This window comes from Carcharhinus amblyrhynchos, chromosome 2 (assembly GCF_965287045.1).
Source record: "Carcharhinus amblyrhynchos chromosome 2, sCarAmb.v2.hapA, whole genome shotgun sequence".
Lineage (NCBI taxonomy): Eukaryota > Metazoa > Chordata > Chondrichthyes > Carcharhiniformes > Carcharhinidae > Carcharhinus > Carcharhinus amblyrhynchos.
Genome location: NC_137325.1, coordinates 30,813,895 through 30,819,611, shown reverse-complemented (window position 1 = coordinate 30,819,611; position 5,717 = coordinate 30,813,895). Strand labels below are relative to the sequence as shown.

The 5,717-nt window shown below is 42.1% G+C and overlaps 1 pseudogene; it reads right to left on the bottom strand.

The window, feature by feature from the left end:
• Positions 1–2,676: 2,676 nt before the first annotated feature.
• On the bottom strand, positions 2,677–3,148 carry LOC145360482 (transmembrane protein 50B pseudogene; annotated as a pseudogene).
• Positions 3,149–5,717: the final 2,569 nt, after the last annotated feature.

Below are 5,717 nucleotides of genomic sequence, written 5' to 3'. Positions count from 1 at the left end.
TTGTGTGCTATACAGACAAAGCATACCATATATAGGAAAGGGTGCAGAATGTAGTGTTACAGCCATAGCTAAGGTGTGGCGTTGTTTAAGAGCTCGAGTAGAGTTTTAAAAGCATAGAACAAGGGTGAAAGATAAAATTAGGGGTTATGCTGGGGACAGCTCACAAGAAGTCGCCACAGTCTGGCACCATTTTGAATCTAACTCAAGGCAGCATTCCCAATTTTTGTCCAATCCGCAGATGTTAGTGAGGAGGGCAGGGTGTGAGCTTATCGCTTCAGCTGCCTAGTTCGATGCTGGGTGATCCATCCACTTTTATTCCATTTCTCTATAGGGGTTGGATATAAATGAGTGGCTTGCCAGGACATAGCAGAGGGCAGTTAATAGTCAACCACATTTCTGTGAGCCAGGAAACACGTCTAGGCCAGACGGGATGAGATTTCCTTCCCTAAAGGGCATTAGTGAACCAGATGTGTTTTTATAATCGACCAGTGGTTGCATGGTCAACATGACTGAGAGCAGCTTTTTATTCCCGATTTATATAATTAATTGAGTTTAAATTCCTCAGCCTTCATGGTGGGATTTGGATTTGTATCTTGGGAGCTTTAGTCCAGGCCTTTGGATTATTAGCTCAGCAACAGGACCACTAGGCTACTGTGAGGCTGATGTTTTTGATTATTAAAATGATAAAAAATCATTTTTCACATGCTATTTTGGGTTTATTGCTGATGATGGACCTCACTTCTCAATGGGACCAAATAAAGACTCTGGTTAGTTTACACTGGATTTATAAATATGAGCAACTAATTTGATTATTCACAGTAACTTGAAAACAAGGTGAAGGACACAAAGAATGCTTATCTTTGCAACCTATTAGTTAATTTAAATTTCCAATTCTCTTTCCACACTGGTTCGTAAGTTTACAGTTTATTTATTAGTGTCACAAGTACGCCTACATTGACACTGCAATGAAGTTATTGTGAAAATCCCCCAGTCACCACACTCCGCCGCCTGTTTGGGTACACTGAGGGAGAATTTGGCTTGGCCAGTGCACCTAACCATCACTTCTTTCAGACTGTGGGAGGAAACTGGAGCACCCAGAAAAAACCCACCCAGACTCCGCACAGGCAGTATCCCAAGCCGTGAGTTGAACCTGGATCCTTGGCACTGTGAGGCATCGGTGCTAACCACTATGCCACCACAGGCAGATGGTTGACTATTTCCATAGTGAGTACTTTCAGAACAGGTCTCTTGTCCAGTGATCCCAAATAGTAAATCGTGATTGATTGGTCGATCCTGGAGTCTCAAAGTCGAGTGGCAGTGACCATCAAATTGCACCAAAAATCCATGGAACTTCGGTTTCCAGTGATAACGAGTGAATCAGCTCATTGGCTGCAGAACCAGGCCAGAAATGGACGGAACTCAGGCTGCTCATGATGATGAGCAAATCAGCTCATTGGCTGCCAAATTACAGACTCCAAAATATGGAGTAAGGGCGGGATGAAAACAAAATAATGAACGAGGAGTGAGTGATATCCAAGAGGGTAGAAACCTACTACTTCCATCAAGAATGGCTCAGTGAATTTCCTTTCACAATGTCAAAGGCAAGACCACTTATCTCACTTGTGACCAGAGTGTAGCCTTGAGTAAAAGGGGGATTTTGAATCATCGTAGAATAGAATCCTTAAGTGCAGAAGGAGGCCATTCGGCCCATCGAGTTTGCACAACCACAATCTAGCCCTGGTCCTATCCCTGTAACCCATGCATTTATCCTAGTTAGTCCCCCTGTCACTAAGGGACAATTTAACATTGCCAATCCACCTAACCTGCACATCTTTGGACTGTGAGATAAGTGCGCTTAAAATTTAAGAACTAAGTGGAATAATGAAAACCTACAAATATTTAGCATAAAGGTTTACAAGTTTAAAAGGTTTTAGGCGGAAGCATAAAATGATTTAAAAAAATACACAGCAGCAGTAATTGTAGCAACAATAATAGTAGCAACATACATTTGATATATTATCCATATTTTCCCAATGAATTTAACAGGGCAACGGTCATAAAACAGTGATCAGCCAAACAGTGCATCATCTTCTATTTATATAGAAAGATCATAGAATATGAAGATCATAGAAATCCTACAGTACAGAAAGAGGCCATTTGAGTCTGCACCGACCACAATCCCTTCCAGGCCCTACCCGCGTACATATTTTATCCACTAATCCTCTAACCTATGCATCTATGGTCAATTTAGCATGGCCAATCAACCTGACCTGCACATCTTTGGACTGTGGGAGGAAACCAGAGCACCCGGAGGAAACCCACGCAGACATGAAGAGAATGTGCAAAATCCACACAGACATTGACCGGAGCCGGAAATTGAACCCAGGTCCCCGGAACTGTGAAGCAGCAATGCTAACCACTGTGCTACCGTGCTGCCCCACTTGATGATTCAATATGACTACATGACTCAATATAACTATTATTCACAAAACAGTATCAGAATACAAAGTATTAAATGTTCATAAAACAAAAGGATGAGCTTTTGGAAATTATCTTTAATACATTTTATCTAAAACCAACTTGAATTAATATTTGGCCAACAATACAAAGCAGTCTGTATTTGCAATTATCGTTCGTGTGCAGAATGTCCTGAGTCAGTGCTGAGATGGACAGAGTTCATGCCCAAACATCCTCTGTTCTTCCAAACTTATAAATCAAGCTGTTAAAAAATATTAATGCATTCTGAAAGAACACAGCCAGGCCTGGATACACATTGACCTTAGGCACAACATATGCCCCAAATAAGATCCACATGGAAGCTGTGAGAGATCCAAACATTAGCATGAAGCCGATTAAAAAGCCAGATTTGTGCATCTGTTCTTCCCAGGCAGCCATCACTGTATCCATCCCCTCGGACTTGTCCATTTGACACAACATTTATCATGAGAAAAACTATGGTTGACATGACTACACACGTCTGAAAAGCAAGATTCATTTCTCCATTTTTTGAGTAAACCACTGCAGCATCTATAATTATCCACCAACCAGTAAAGAACAAGACTCCGGCAACTATCGAAGCAACAGTATTTCTGCTTTCTCCCCAGTCAATACATTCTGGCCAGCGGAAATTGTCCAGGAATCCTGCCATCCTAAAGCTGCCGATGGGATCGTGCTCCTTCACTGGACCTCACTTTGACCTTCACTTGCTTTTCACTGGATTTTGGCTTCTTCAATCTGGTTCCCACCCTCTCACAGGCCAGCCTGTGATGCCATTTTGGAATGGCATCAATAGACAATGCATGCAAAATTTCCCTTCAAACAACACCTTTCAGACAAAGAAAGGTGGGGAGTTAAAGAGAATGTTGCAAGCTCAACAGTCGTAGAACCCTACAGTGCAGAAGGAGGCCCTTCGAGTCTGCACCGAACACAATCCCACCCAGGCCCTACCCCCATACATGTTACCCACTAATCCCTCTAACTTACACATCCCTGGACACTAAGGGGCAATTTCTTATCATGACCAATCAACCTAACTCGCACATCTTTGGACTGTGGGAGGAAACTGGAGTACCCGGAGGAAACCTATGCAGACACGAGGAGAATGTGCAAACTCCACACAGACAGTGACCCGAGCCAGGAATCAATCCCAGGACCCTGGAGCTGTGAAGCAGCAGTGCTAACCGCTGTGCTACCGTGCCGCCCCTAAGTCACTCTTCAAAACCTGTGGCTGAAGGCAAGGCTAGCAAAGAGGCATCTTTTCGCATAGGTATCATCTAGGAAAACATAAGACAATGTTCACCGATGGCCAAATTGTCAAGGAGGCTATTATGGTTGCTGCCAACGTTTTGTTCAAAAACTTTAAAAACAAAGACGAAATGATGACAGCCATCAACAGCGTGTCGCTTGGCGCTTTAACATAGCCAGAAGGGTGGAATTGTTCTCCAAGGATGTGTCTCAGCAAATACATCAGGCTGTGACTGTTTCTCACTGCAGTTTGAGTCAGTAGGCATGACAGATATGGTCCAGCTGATTGACGTGCAAACAAAAACATTCAAAGATGCAAAAACGAAGAAGAACTTCCTCACTCTTTTGCCACTCAGAGGACAAGAGAGGAAAATGTCTACAACAAATTTTAAAAGGTATGTGACTGAGAAAAGCATTACAATCAGGAAACTGGTTTCAATCACAACTGATGGTGCACTGTCAATTCTGGATGTCAGTGCAGCCTTTGTTGCACTTTGCGGAAATGATCCTGAATTCCCCTTCTTTGTCAATGACCATTGACTTATCCACCAACAGGCGTTAGCAAGTAAGATTCTTGACTTTTCTCATCATGACAACTCAACATTTGTGCCAGCGCTCTGCAACATCGCATGTTCATATCCTGACTTGAGCCTGATGCTACCTACAGTGATCTAATCCTTCATGCAGGTGTGAGGTAGTGGTTAAGTTGAGGAAAAGTTCTCCAGAGATTTTTAGATCTGCTCCCTGAAATTGTCTTAAATCAAGAAATGAGGAGTACAGCGAGCTGTCAGGTAATGTGTGGTTCCGAGATTTGTCTTTTCTTATGGACATAAGTGCAAAATTCAATGAGCTGAATTGTGAACTGCAGAGGAGGGACAGGGACTTGTCACATGATCAGTGTAGTGACTGTGGTCAAACTGAAACTGGGCCTTTGGTCCTCCCAGTTAAAGAACAAAATTTCTCAGCACTTCACAAATCTTAGAAAAAATCTAACACCAGATCTGAGGGATCCTGTGTATGTGTAGCACTGTTTTTTTTCAGTCTATGCAAATGCTTCATTTTAAGATATTTCTGCCTATGCACAATTACATTTTAATGCTAGATGATAGGTGTTAACTAACTCTGCTAAGCTTAAAGAGTGTAGCTAGCTTGACTACATGCAAAATCAGAAGGCATGCTGGCTAAGCTAAAATTGACTGCTCATGTTATTTGCTTGCATTATATATCCTTCAAGAATGCATACGAGGATTGTTTTTCTAGACAGAGGCAGCCTGTGAAAAGCCCTTCCAATAACAAGATGAGGACTAAAATATAGTCTGCATTTTAATGATTCAAGTTGAATTCAGTTCAAGGGCCTGGCTGAGAAGTCAGTCTCGAACTTTGCTTTTCTTTTCTTCTGTCATGTAAATTTTTTAAAGTTATTTTCAATAAAAGAAAACCATTTTAAAACTCATACCTAGTGCTGTGCCCTTGTCTGTCCAAATGAATGAATGGACCTAACAAGGTCAAACAATTCTGTCACCACCTGAAAAAGAAATTCAACAGACAATTTCAAGAGTTAGACAAGATGGAACAAATCATTATATTTGTCTCAAATAATTTTCTTCAAGCGGACATTGGAAAACTGACAGCAAAATTTCAGCAGGTGTTCGAACAAAGCAGTGGACTTGACATGGAAATAATCACCATGCAAAATTACATAAGCTAGGTCAAGGGACAAAGACTTTTGGTGCGCTCAAGGTCAAGGCCTACTTTAGCTCCACATTTCTCTGTGAGGAGGCTTTTCCCCAGAAAATCATCAAATCCATGTATCGCACTGGTCTCTCAGATACCTGACTGGACTGTATGAGACTGGCCATCTTAAACTATGACCCAGGCTTCACAGCACTCAGTGTGGAAGCACAGGTATCATACTTGGAATAGATCAGTTTTATGCACAAGCACATTCCAGGGTGGGGGGAAGTGGTGGTGGT